The sequence below is a fragment of the Antechinus flavipes genome, chromosome 2 (assembly GCF_016432865.1).
Source record: "Antechinus flavipes isolate AdamAnt ecotype Samford, QLD, Australia chromosome 2, AdamAnt_v2, whole genome shotgun sequence".
Classification (NCBI taxonomy): domain Eukaryota; kingdom Metazoa; phylum Chordata; class Mammalia; order Dasyuromorphia; family Dasyuridae; genus Antechinus; species Antechinus flavipes.
This window is the reverse complement of record NC_067399.1, coordinates 71,877,914-71,892,864: the sequence shown is the minus strand read 5'-3', so window position 1 is coordinate 71,892,864 and position 14,951 is coordinate 71,877,914.

Below are 14,951 nucleotides of genomic sequence, written 5' to 3'. Positions count from 1 at the left end.
TATGAATATTTCCTCCCAGGATAGAGAAGACATGGAAATGTGTATGGACAATTGGAAAGGAGCCCTAATGAGGCAGAATTTTATGAAAAATGAGATAGAGAGAAGAGTAGAGTGGGCAATCTGTTAAAGAAGAGAGAATGGAATGGGACTACATTTTAAAATAAGATTTTAGATTCTCTGGGAACAGGCAGGATGATTCTAAACCTCATTCACAAAATTTAATTAGGTATTTTTAAAAACAACTATTTTACAAGCCTAAACATTGTTTAAAAATTCTTAGTGAGTCCATGATAGCTGCAAGGAATTTCAAATTTCATATATGTACACCCAATACATACAATAGAACTTGGTAGAATTTGCCTCAGGGTGACCATGGGGAAAAATCAAGAAAACTTGATACAGAATTGGGGTTCTCCTGAAACCACCTGAGAAGACCTGAAGAAGGAAACCAGGCTGGGATTTACCTGTTTAAGTGCAAACACTTCTGGGTTACCTCTTCAGAAATATCTAATGAGCATCCCTCAGGCTAGCTGGGTATGACTGGAGCTGCCCCAGGAACCACAGAAACTTTCACCTCCCAGACTCTTTATTGAGAGGAAATGGGAGTCCAAGAAGACTGAGTGAAACTCAGCTGATTGGGAACACCAGGCCCAGCTGTATTGGCTTCAGACACTTGCAGGAGGAGGAAGCTCTTGGTTTGGAGTTCCTGGTCAGGAATTTATAGCATCTCTTTAAGGAATTTCAAGAACAAGTGAGAAAGCATCCAGGTAAGATTTACATCTTGCATGTCCACTTTCATAGTGGACTTCCAGGTCCTATTTTTTTATGGAAATTCAAAGGCAGATAGCATTCTCACCATGTTAAGCAATACTTCTTTATTTCAAGCAGCCCAAGAATCTCATTCTAAATATCATCAAGATGCTCAAGCTTTAAGTTTACAATTTGGGATAACAAAAGAGGAAGCTAGGAGCATAGTAAAAGCCTATACAGCTTGCCTTCCTTTCCATACTCCAATACTCCCTCCAGGGAAGAACACTTGTGGTTTGAGACCCAATGAAATTTGGCATGGATATGATCCATTATAAATCTTTTGGTCATCTGTCTTTTATCCATATTGTAGTAAACACCTTTTCAGGATTTACTTTTGCAATACCAGCAGCAAAAGAGACAACCCAAGTGCTCAATGAATTTTTTATACAACCCGCCAGAAGGGCAGTGTCCAGTGCAAGCAGCTCCAATATCTTTAGATAATTACCAGATGATGTTGAAAGATCCAGAAAGTGGTGAATGGAAGGGACCATATAGGCTAACTGCTTGGGGGAAAGGTTTGCTTGTATATTTATAGATAGAGAAGGAATTGGATGGGTGCCAATGAGCTGAATTCACTTTGTTCATCAGAAAGGGACAGAAAAAGAGAAAACCCTCAAAGAAAAGGGGAAGATCCAAGAAACATTTACATGTAAATTCTACCAAACATTTAAAGAACAATGAACTCTAATATTATATAAACTATTAGAAAAAATAGGGAATGAAGGACTCTACCAAACTCCTTTTATGACACAGATATAGTACTGATATCTAAACCACATAGAATGAAAACATAGAAAGAAAATTATATTCCAATCTCCCAAATGAATATTGATGGAAAAATGTAAAATGAAATATTAGCAAAGAAATTACAGATAATCATCTTCAGGATAATATATCATAACTAAGTAAGATTTATAGCAGGAATGCAGGACTGATTGAATATTAGGGAAATTATTAGCATAATTGATTATCTCAATAGATAAGGGAAAAATCATTTTATAAAATCCAACACCCATTCCTCTTAAAAACACTAAAGAGTAGAGGAATAAATGGACTTTTCCTTAAAATAATCAGTAGCATCTCTTTAAAACCATCAGCAAGCATCATATGTATTGGGGATAAACTAGAACTATTCCCAATAAGATCAAGGCTGAAACAAGGTTGCCCAGTATCACCACTCTTATTAAATATTGTATTAGAAATGCTAGCCTTGACAATAAGAGAAGAAAAAGAGATTAAAGGAATTAGACTAGGTAATGAGGAAACCAAATTATCACTCTTTGAAGATGATGTGATGTTATACTTATTGAACCCCAGAGAATCACATAAAAATCTATTAGAAATAATCCACAACTTTAGGAAAGTTGCAGGGTACAAAATAAATACACATAAATCATCAGCCTCCTTATACGTCACTAACACAATCCAACAGCAAGTGATACAAAGAGAAATACTATTTAAAGTTACTGTTGATAATAAAAAATATTTGGGGATTTATCTGCCAAGGCAAAGCCAGGAATTATATAAGCAAAAACACAAAACATTTTCCATACAAATAAAGTCAGATCTAAGCAATTGGAAAAATATCAAATGTATTTGAATACATCAAGCGAATAAAATAAAGATGACAATACTCACTAAACTAATCTATTTATTTAGTGTTATACCAAACTCCCAAGAAACTATTTTACTGACCTAGAAAAAATAACAACAAAATCCATCTGAAAGAACAAAAGGTCAAGAATTTCAAAGGAATTAATAAAGATAAAAGGAAATGAACGTGGGCCTAGACGTACCAGATCTAAAACTATATTATAAAGCAGTGGTCATCAAAACCATTTAGTACTGGCTAAGACATAGAGAAGTAGATCAGTGGAACAGGTTAGGTTCACAGAATAAAATAGTCAGTGACTATAGCAATCTAGTATTTGACAAACCTAAAGGCCCCAGCTTTTGGGATAAGAATTCACTATTTGAAAAAAAGCTGCTGAGCAAATTGGAAACTAGTATGACAGAAACTAGGCATAGACCCACACCTAACATCGTATATCAAGATAATATCAAAATGGGTTCAGGATCTAGACATAAAGAGTGATATTATAAACAAATTAGAAGAACATAGGATGGTTTACCTTTCAGGTCTGTGGAGGAGAAAGAAATTTGTGACCAAGGAAGAACTAGAGATAATTATTGATCACAAAATAGATAATTTTGATTATATTAAGTTAAAAAGTTTTGGTACAAACAAAACTAATGCAGATTATATTAGAAGGGAAGCAATAAGCCAGGAAAATATTTTTACATCCAAAGGATCTGATAAAGGCTTCATTTCTAAAACATATAGAGGATTGACTCTAATTTATAATAGTTCAAGTCATTCTCCAATTGATAAATGGTCAAAGGATATAAACAAACAATTTTCAGATGAAGAAATTGAAAATATTTGTAATCATCTGAAAAGGTGCTCCAAATCAATATTGATCAGAGAAATGCAAATTAAGACAACTCTGAGATACCACTATACACCTGTTAGATTGGTTAAGATCACAGGAAAAGGTAACAATAAATGTTGGAGGGGATGTGGGAAAACTGGAACACTGATACATTGTTGATGGAATTGTGAATACATCCAGCCATTCTGGAGAGCAATTTGGAACTATGCTCAAAAAGTTATCAAATTGCGCATACCCTTTGACTTAGCAACATTTCTACTGGGATTATATCTCAAAGAGATCCTATGGGATGGAAAGGGACCCACATGTGCAAAAATTTTTGTGGTAGTCTTTTTTACAGTAGCAAGAAACTGGAAACTGAGTGGATGCCCATCAATTGGAGATTGATAATTGGAGATAAATAAATTATGATATATAAATGTTGTTGAATATAATTTTTCTGTAAGAAATGATCAGCAGGATGATTTCAGGGAGGCTACATGAACTGAAGCAAAAGGTGAGAGAAGAAGACAAGGGAGAAAGAATCCTTGAGTAGGAGGAGGTTAAGTAATAGCAAGAATTTAATTAAAGCCTCAGCAAACATAGGAAAGACATGTATGTATGTGGAGTATTTGTTAGTGTGAATGTGTGTGTGTGTATATATCTACACACACACACACACATATATATATATTAAACTGTAGCTTGCTTGAGGTGGTAGGGGTGATAAAAGGGGGAAAAAGAATAAAGCAATTAAGGTACACAGCAGAGAACCAAAGAACAGTTTGCAAGGAAGTAAAAAAAATGGTCATTCATGAATATAATTTCTTATATTAATATATATATATGTGTGTTTCTGGATTCAGAAAATATTTGATCAATTTTTTTAATAAATTTTGAATCCTCCCTAATGTTCTTCTAGGCACATGAAAATGTTTTGTTTTGTTTTGCTTTATTTTGTTTTGTATTTTTTCTGATTTTTCTTACTGTTTTTAAAAATAAAATAAATTCCTATGTATGTAGCAATTGGACAAGATGATCAGTAAAACTGTTTCTGACTTTGATATTATGAGATTTTATAATAATATTGAGTTTTGATAGCTCTAAGTTTCTCCTGAATGAAGATACCCTTGAAGATATTTTGGAAAGCAGATGATCAAATTGCTAATCAGAATACTTGAAAAAATAAACTCACTTTATATTTTGCAAGGAGAAGATAAAAGAACCTAAGTTAAAGAACTCTCTCACTTAATTTATTGGGTAAGCCATATTAAGCTATTTTAAATGTCTTTGGAGAACTTTAGGGAAATAAATGCATTTGATTTGTCAAAAGATCAAGGAAAGCATTAGATACTGCCTAAAATGTATTCATCAAGCTGCTTTTAAAAATCAAATTAAAGCAGAATCTAGATAATGATAAAGGAGTTTCTCCTCATAAAATCAGTACTGTTGCTCCCAGTTTTATACCAAATGATAAAAGGAAATATGGTCTTGTCCCTCAATTTACTAAAGATTTATTATATAATGTAAATATGTATTATTATTATCATCATCATCATTATCATCTTTATCATCATCTAATAAAGCATTGTCTGGTATAAGTGTTTCCTGGTTAAGAAGCTCTAGTGTACGAAAAGTTTCTTAAGAGACAAAATTAATTCAATGAATATTAATGAAATGCCCATAATACTCATGATATTAGGCTGCTCAAAAGGAATAAAGAAATGATGAAACAGTTCTGTAGGTGCTTACAATTTTCTCCCGAGTAGATAGAGTATTGTCCTAATACCAAAGCAGAGTTAAAGGGGCAAAAATCAAGGTGTCCCACAAGACTTCTTAAAGGTAGTATGACTTGAGCTGATCTTTGAAGGGAGATAGGGATTTCAAAAGATAAAAAGCAGAACATTACTGATATTGGGTGGGGAAAGGAGGACAACTCAACAGTGCCCAAGACTTCAGCGAGCCGAAAATGAGACCTAAATGGGGGTGGTCCAGTGAGTTGGTGGTTGAGATCACTGGTAACTTGGGAGAGAGCAAAATGTCGAGAATGGAAGCCAGACTGCAGTTAAAATAGAATGGAAGGGAGCATGTACCTGTAGATGGCCTTCCTTCCTTGGCTTAGCCACAAAAGAGGAGACAGGTGTAGACTGAACACTGGTTTGGCCAGGTAATGACTGGGGATAAAAAAAGATTTAGGAATACTTCCAAGTAAAATACAAGGAGATTGAAATCAGATCATTTAATTATTTTGGCAAACCTTAACATCTTTTGCTTCCTTGAGAGACTTCTGAATGTCCTGAAAGCTAGAATATCAGGGACGTTTTTGTTTTGTTTTGTTTTCTCTCTCTCTCTCTCTCTCTCTCTCTCTCTGTGTGTGTGTGTGTGTATGTGTGTGCGTGCGTGCGCGCTTGCTTTTAAAACCAATACACACACACACACACACACACACACACACACACCCGTCTTTCTGGATTCAATCCACTTATTCTCCATTTACCCACCCAGTAAACAGACTAGACATATGGGGATCTGTTAAAACTGTTTTAGGAGACCCTTTGATTAATCACCTGACTTCATAAAAAAGTCGTAAGTTACTAATAGTTCCTTCTTAGTCTCTCCATCCACATAAAAACTGAATCCCTGACTGCTTAAAAAAAAAAAAAAAGGTTCTCCCTTCCCAGCACAACCTTTTCTGTCAGTCATTTACATTTACCTCTAATGTCCCACTCCAGATCTGTGTTTACCTTTTATACCTTCTGAAACTCACACTTCATAATTTAACTTTTTTTTATTTTATACTTCTTCCTCTAGTGCCACTTCTTTTAGTGATTTGAGTCTTAGCTCTCTCCAGATGGCATTGCCTTCCTGTCTCTTACTACCTATTCTTTTTCTCATGTCCAGGGACTTGATGGTCTCACTCAGGGACTTTGATCTTGTTTCTATTTGACATATTTAGAAACCCCTTATTAGAAACAAGAGACACAGGTAGTTTTAAAGGAAGTTCGTATGACAAGCTGGAAATCCAGACGTTTTCTTAGCTCTCCACTAACTTTCAAAGACCACTCTAAAAGAAAGTATGTATTCACTTTTTTTGCAGTTCTATAATACAAGAAGCCTAACAAAAGTAGCTTTGGAATTAACAGTAAGGAATATTTGCAAAATCAAGCTGAGAAAGTAACTTCATCTTTCTCAGCTTCAGTTTCCTCATCTACAAAGTGGAGATAATAACTATATGCAATTCACACAGTATTAAGATTATTGCAAGACTCAAATGCAAGCCATGTAAAATCCTTTGCAAACCTTTTGGTGGGATATAAATTTAGTTGTTATTGACAAAATTAATATCATTCTAAGTGATTAGAATGAATGTTTAAATAAATCATGTTCAATCTATATAGTTACTATAGGGAATAATCATATGAATAAGGTCTCAGACTCACTGGGAATTAGGAGACAGTGTTTAATAGAAGGGAATATGTTTTTGTTTGGTTTTAGATAGATAGATAGATAGATAGATAGATAATAAAAGGCACAGGCTCCTCTACTGATTATTCAGAGGTGAAAAAGTAAGTTATTGTACCAAATAAATCAATTTAAAATGCCAGAAATCTTACTGATTTTAAAGTAATTGTGTTTGTCTCAAAATTCTTATTATTTTTGGCACAAGATAATAATCTTTAAAAGAATTGATAGGAAAATCCAATAAGGGTCCTTCCTCATAAATTAATAATAATTAATAATTGATAAATATTATAAGTATAAATAACTAAACTGGAGTGGGGAGGATTACTAAAGGAAGACAAGAAAAATGAAATCACTTAAAAAATTCCCTGCCAGTGAAAGGGAGACAATTTTCACACACCATTATCAGCACAATTTGAGATATTCAAAGGAGTCTCTTTCATATGGAAGCAAGCAGCAGGTTCTCTAACACTGCCTTGGATTCCAATCTAGTTTGCCTTTGAAGACTTCAAGCCGGCTGCAATGTTCTATAATTCAGACTTCAGTGGAGGCCAATGGAAAAGAAATTGCATCTTGGGGAGTAGATGAGATGCTTTCCAGAGATACGAATTTAATAATGAGCAAGTTGCTTCCCTTGTATTTAATATCTCATCAGGTGTTAATGTCAAATGAGGTAGCTACTTCAAGTATTCCCTAACGGTCAAACTTCTGAATTGTGAGCCTTAAACTAGTCAGTCAGTGTTATGTTCCTAAAGGTAAACACTTTTATTTATAAAATTTATAAAATGATGCCATAATCATTGTGAATTTTGGATTATTAGGAGAACAAAATGTAGTAAGGGGCCAGCTGCAACCCAAGGAAAAAAGTATTAGTTATCTTTACGAATCCCTGAATAACAATTTAAATGAGAAGAACAATAAACAGCATCTATAAGGGAGTTTTGCAGAATTATAAATTATAAAGAAGCAAGAGAAGAAACATCCTACTACTTCTCTGTAGATATAGCATTTCAATAAATATAGCACACTGCATGTCTTTTTCAGACTGATATATCAATTGGTTTTGATGATTTTTTTCTCTTTTACATTAGCAAAAAAGTACATATGATCTAATACACTGGGAAAGAAAAGATAAAAAGTGCACCTGAAGAAATTTAAGCAATATAAAAAAATCAAAATTATTTTTAAAAACCTTTGAACTTTGATGATTGTTCTATCAAAAATATGGCCAACTTGCTATGATTATTAGTTATCATATCATTGGTAAATTGTTTCAGCTCTCTAAGACTCAATTTCCTCCTTTAAAAGATCATAATTGTATTTTCCCCACTCATTTCATAAGTTGCTGTGCGAAAAACCTATTGTAAACTTTAAACTCTGATGAAATGTAAGTTGATTATTAACATACAAAATAGAAAAGTATTTGGACACAATGTATGCTGTAAAATCTTTGAATGGTTAAAGCTTAAGCACTGCTCATTGTTTACATACTACTACATAAAGATTAGGGGAGGTTGTTATTATTCCAATGGATCTTAAATCCGGTAATCTTATACCAAATTAGAAAGGATTCAAATTTGGCTCTATACCTTCTGGAAAGTGCCTTTCTTCTTACCTGTTAAGGATCCAGAATATTTTTATGTAACTATTGATAGTTTTCATTTCTTCTTCTGAAAATGATCTTCATATTCTTTAACAATTTATCAATTAGGAAAGAATGTTCTTTATTTATATTAATAAATTTGACTCAATTATCTACATATTTGAGAAATGAAACATACAGGGGGAAATGGCTTAAATTTTTTCCTACTTTTCTACTTTTCTTCTATTTTTGGCTATATTTTTTTGGTTTGTGTATAAACTTTTTAATTCAATGTGATCAAAATTATCCATCATATCTCTAGGGATTCTATTGTTTCTTTAGTCATATATATTTTTAAATTTATTTATCTTAGAGGGTAATTAAAAATTAAAAAAATTGCCCTTAAGTGCTTGTAACTCCCTTTATATTGCAATCAAATATACTTTTTGAACTTATTTTGTTATATGGAATGAGATATTGATCTCTTCCTCATTTTTTCCCCAAACTACTTTCTAGATTTTTTTGGGAAATTATTTTTATCAAGGAGTAAATACTTGTCCCAGCAACTTGAACTTTTAGGTTTATCAAACTCTTACTGTGGTCATTTACTTACTCTATTCCATTGGGCAATTACCCTATTTCTACCAAGTACAATATTGTTTCAATTATTACCACTTTGTTGTACATGTCAAGATCTGGCAATGCCAGGCTGTTTTCTTCTATTTTATTTCTTTCTATGGTTGATGAGCATTCTCTTGATAATTTTGACATTTTATTGTTTCAGGTAAATTCTGTCATTTTTTCCTAGCTCTATAAAATAATTATTTGATGGTTTAACTGTTTTGGCACTAATTCATTTTAAATAGAATCATTATTTTTATTGTATGTTTTTAGATATGTCTTTATTTGTGTGAAAAAATGTTTTGTAATTGTGTTCATATAATTCCTACTTCTGTCTTGGAGAATAGATATATTTCCAAATATGTTATACAGTCTGCAGTTATTTTGAATTTAATTTCTGTTTCTTAAATGTGTTGGTAATAAAAAAATGTTGATTATTTTTATGGATTTATTTTATATTCTGCAATTTTAAAAAGTTGGTAAATGTTTTAATTAATTTTTAAATTCATTCTGCTCCTTTTCCTATAGCCTGCAAAGATTCATTGCAGGTATCACTTGCACGGCATTGCCAGGACATCCTCATCCCTATTGCTAATCTCTCTTTTTGTTCCCTTAAATTGTCCTATTTTAGACAAAAATGACTCGTTTTGACTTTTTGTTTATTATTCTCCTTTGAATTTGAATTTGACACAATTTTTAAAAGTTATTGACAGGAATATTGAGAAAGCTCAGCAAAAATTTTCCTTTTACTGCCAAAGGCAGAATGCATAAAAGATCTCTGCCCCTGTCTCTCACCTATTACATCACAAACACCAAGTCAATTTACCTAGGAGCCACTTTCTTAAAGAAATTTAACCTATCTGGAATTGAAGAAGATAACAGCAGCTTCAAATACACTTCAGGTCTTCATTTACTCACATTACACTCTCTATTGCCTTTCCTTTCCAATCATTGAGATTTTCTTTTTGTTTGACCCCTAGTCATCTCCCTTTGTCATAATATAATTTTATTATTTTCATTGCTTTTACTGTTTTAAGCTCACCCTTAGACAACTTATAATGTTGGAAGATTGCCTTTAGCAATAGAAGATTGTCTTTCCTGAACTCTCCTTACCCTTTCAGATGGATTTTAGTGTTCCAAGATTGGTTTTAGTATTTTAGTATTTTAAGGAACTCTGGTTATCTTATTCAAATTGTATCATTTTAGTCATTTTATTGCTTGAAGATTGCCTTTAGTATTGTAAAATAATGACTTCACACACACTTAATTCACTTATTCACTTCAACACACATTTATTATGTACCTGATGGGTGGAAAGTGACCTGTTAAGTGAGAAGAAGAGAAAAAAGGAAAGAATACAAATGCCCTTGCCCACAACTAGCTAACTCTCTTATAGGGGTAGAAGATGGGGAGATTTGTAAATAATAATCACTTATGGTGGCCTTGGGAAGCTCAAGACAAAGTGATACAAGGTAACGAAGAAGAAAGACTTTGATTATTTCCTTCTAGAGTTAACTGGTTATAATGATAAACATAAATGAGTGAACCAATAAGTAGATAAGTAATGGATTTGTATGTGTATGTGTATATGTGTATGAAAGAGAAAAAGAGAGAGGGAGATGTAGAAATGTCAGGGGCATACATATTAGTATATTAACTGGGGTTTGGACAAATATATGCACTGAGCTAAGATGGTAGAGGAGGGGAAAGGAGGGAAAATAATTAAATTTACATGATTCCTATTTTGTTTCAGGTGAATACTTTACTAATATTATTTCATTTGATCCCAAGACCCACATTATAACTTAGGTGTTCTTTTCTTATTTAGGAAATTGAAATAAATAGATTTGACTGGGTTCGTGTATATACTTAAGGCTGGATTTGAACTCAAGTCTTCCTTGAAGTCTAGCACTCTTGTATGTTATTCAGTTGTTTCACTGAGCAGAATGTGATAATGATAAGTAGTAAACTTCTTTCTTGATTATAGACCAAATGAAAGAGAGTAGAGTCAAGTAAGCATGGGAAAGGTAAGTTGGAAGCAGAGTTAGTGACACAAGGTTTTCACTATCACTTTTCTGCATAAGAAATAATAAAGAAGGTGCTATACAAGTTTCAACTGACATGTATCTGTGTTGTAACATTTTCTAGCTTTTAAAGTCAAAATTCCGATCCTCATTTCAGGTCTATATTTTTGATAGCAATGTTAATAATATTAATCCTGTTTCCAGATATAAAAAAAAAATTGATATTCAGGAAAGTGAAGTTAAATGCCCTGGATCCCATGAGCTGTAAATGTCAGAAATAGGGATAGAACCCTGGTCTTCTAACTCCAAGGTCTATAATTTTTTTCTCACTTTGTCCCATATACCTGGAATATTTTCCTTCAGTCTCCTGGTCCAACTCATTTTTAAGAACCATCTCAAGTACCATATTCTTCATCAAATCTTTCCAGATCTTAGGAACAATAAGAATGTAACTTCCAAATTATCATGAATATGTTCATAGAAGTTAAATATAAGGTATGCATCTTTAGTCCTTTCTAGCTCCTTATTCAAGCTTGATTTATTTTCCACTAATCAATATGCTACTATAAAAGATTTCCTTTCTAACCTGCCTTCATATGAAGTTATTCTTCATGGGTATTTTTAGTATTTTTTTTCTCCCTTATAACTGTGAAGAGTGAAACTTACAGTCCCGGCTGAGAATGTTCTAACTATGGCTCATTTCAGTGGTTTCTACACTTAGCTGTCAATTCTCTACTTTTGTATATCTTTGAAAAACCATATATCAGTTATTACACTCAACTATCTCAAACTGTTCTATGATTTCATTAATCCAGTACTTCCTCCACTAATTCTTATCATAACTCATCTGTGAATGTCCGTCCTATGATACTCTGGTCCATATTTTCATAAGAATTCACCACAAAGGATTCACTGGATACTAAGATCATCCTTCTTTTCTTCCTTTTGAAACATAGAAAGCAATGGTATGCAAAAGCCAACTAACAGGCTCAGTCTATTTACATTTTTTAGAAATGATTTTGTTTCTTTTATTTCAGTTTTTCTTTCTTCTTATTTATTTTAAAGGAGCTTTTGAGATATCTCAAACCTATCAGAATGATTAAATTATAGAGGGGAAAATGACAAAAGTTGGAGGGAGTATAGAAAAATCGGAAAATGAATACACTGTTAATGGAACTATGAACTATTTCAACAATTTTGAAGAGCACTTTGCAATTATGGCCAAAGAATTATAAAACTTTGACAAAGAAATAACACTTTTAAGTCTATTTTTCAAGGTGATTAGGGAAAAAAGGAAAATACACTATATGTTTTAAAATATTTATATCAGCTTTCTTTGTGGTGGCAAAGAACTGGATATTAAGAAAATGTTCATCAATTGGAAAATGGCTAAATAATTGTGGTATATGATTGTGATGGAATAGAAATGCATTGTAAGAAATGATGAGCTTGTTACATGGAAATTCTTGTATTAAATAATAAAAAAATGAAGTGAATAGAACCATGAGGATAGTGTATATAGTAACAACAATCTTTTTCAGAGAATAATTGTGAATCAAATTATTCTCAGTACTAAAAATACTTAAATCAACTATAAAGGACCTGTGAAGGACATCATCTTCCTCTAAAGAAAAAGGTAAAAAATAGAAGTATTCATTGTATAGTTTTACATACACTTATAATCTGCTTCAAATGGTGTCCTTCTGTCCTTCTCTAGTGCAGGGTAGGCAGGGAAAGAAAGGAGAAAATTCATAACTTAAAATGTAACAAAAATTTTATGTACTTTGATCACAATATCCCCTTGCCTACTATGCTTTAACTTTATTCCAGGAGAACAATGGACTATGAGCAGAGGTTCCTTAGAACTGTGTGAGCTTTTGGTTAGGTGAGCCTTCATGTTTTTTGAATGATTATAGTCAGAGTTTATTCTTGTTGGTTCTTCTCTTACTATCTCTACTCTCTATTTTCTCTCTACCAAAAAACTTGATTCACAAAACTTATTTATTAGCTATAATAAATAAACTTTTGACTTATCTTGCTGAAGCCCAATCCTCTGTGAAACTTTGCGTTTATCTGTACAATAGACCTGAGTGTGTGTGTGTGTGTGTGTGTGTGTATGTATACACATATATGTATGCAGCTAGCAGGTATCCATGTGTGTATAGCACAATGGATAGAGTACTAAGTCTGAAATCTAAAAAGTTGAGTTCAAATAAGGCCTCAGACTCTAATTATCTGACCCTGTGAAAGTCATTTAATTTTATTTCCCTCAATTCCTTCAATGGTAAAATGGCATATATATTAAGGCCTACTTCTCACTATTGCTGTGAGACTCAAATAAAGTAACATTTGCCTAGAACATTGTAGGTATTTAATGCTTCCTTCCTTTTTTCTTTCCTTCTTCTTGTGTTAGAATGTAACTTCCATTAGTACTAGAATCATCTTGCTAGCTTTTATTTGTATCCTAACATCTTAGGGCATGGAAGGGCAGATGTTAAATTGCATGGTAAATAAAATATCTGTATTCATCTATTTTTTTTATTAAGTCTTAAACATTTTGACTGATTAAAATTTTTTAAAAATTCAGAATGACAAGAAAAAAGACTCTCAAATATTACAATATAACAATCTTTAAAACTATTCAGGAAAGAAAACAAAAAAGGAGAAAGAGAGGAAAAAAGGGGGGAAAGGAAAGGATAAGGCTCTTGAAATGTGCAATGTTGTGACAAATTGCATTTTTTTTAAATCTTTAAAATTTTGCATACAATTTACTATCAATATGAGCTATAGTCAGAAGCAGTCAGAAAGTTGGTCTGATCAATAGAAGATTTTGACCCAGGATATAAAAAATAAAAATAAAAAAACAGAGCTCAGAAATGTTTTAATTCATAGCTGGCTATTTTGGTGATTTAAATAAGTTGAAATAGCTAGCATGCTAGGATAAAATTCAGCAAACTGCAAGCATTGTTATTATTTTATTTTCATATAAGAACCACTTATTTCTTATGCTATTAACATAAAAACTTTGCATTTACCTCAGAGAAGAGCTGTCTGATGAAAACCATTAACACCTCATTTCATTTTTAAAATGCTGTTTTCCATTGAGGGAAAAGGAAGTTCTTTAAATTGTTCGAATATGATTTTATGGCAGATAAAATGTAGTACAGTATAAAGGAAAGAGCCATGTACTACCACAAAGAAGACCTATGTCTTAAGGTATGCAAAAAATAAATAAATAAATAAACTTTTTTTGTATGACCTTAGATAAATCATTTCTTTCTGCAATTCACTTTATGTGAATTGACCAGAATCATATGTGAGCTCACAGGCAATTTTGATATTTTGTGTTACATAAAGAATTTATTATCTGTGAGAACTACATAGGCTTCTGATTAAAATCATGATTTCCTCTGGGAGTTTTCTAAAATAGGAATAGAGAGAGTTTTGGGGGAATAGTAAAGAGAATCCTACACTGAAATAAATAAATGAGATACTGACCAATCAGATTTCCATAAGTAAACTAGTGAAGATGGAGTAGGCCAATAGAATCAAATGGAAATAGAAGCCACTAAACTGTAATAATGCTTCCTGACTTAGACAACCATATATTACCATTATCAATGTTCAGTTATATAGTTATTTATTTTGTTAAATATTTCTGAATTGAGACTTTCCTAGGAGTCTGACCAGTCTCATATTTGAAAGCAATGGACTAAAATATAGTTTCTTCAGTCACAATTCAAAATCTTACAACAAGACATTTAATCGAAATTCATTTCTTCTGGGCATTTTTTGTATTGAGAAATATAAATTTCTTAATGAATCATTTTGCTCATTCTGTCAAAGAATCAAAGACAAACTAGACTTCCTAAATTTCATAGTTAGTAGGTTCCTAATAAGAGATAACTATAGTTAGGATATGCAAATATTGAAACTTTGATAAGGTACTTTTTGTGAACCCAGCATTACTTAAACAAAACAAAACAATAACATCATAAAGTATTGAAAGAGGACTTATAA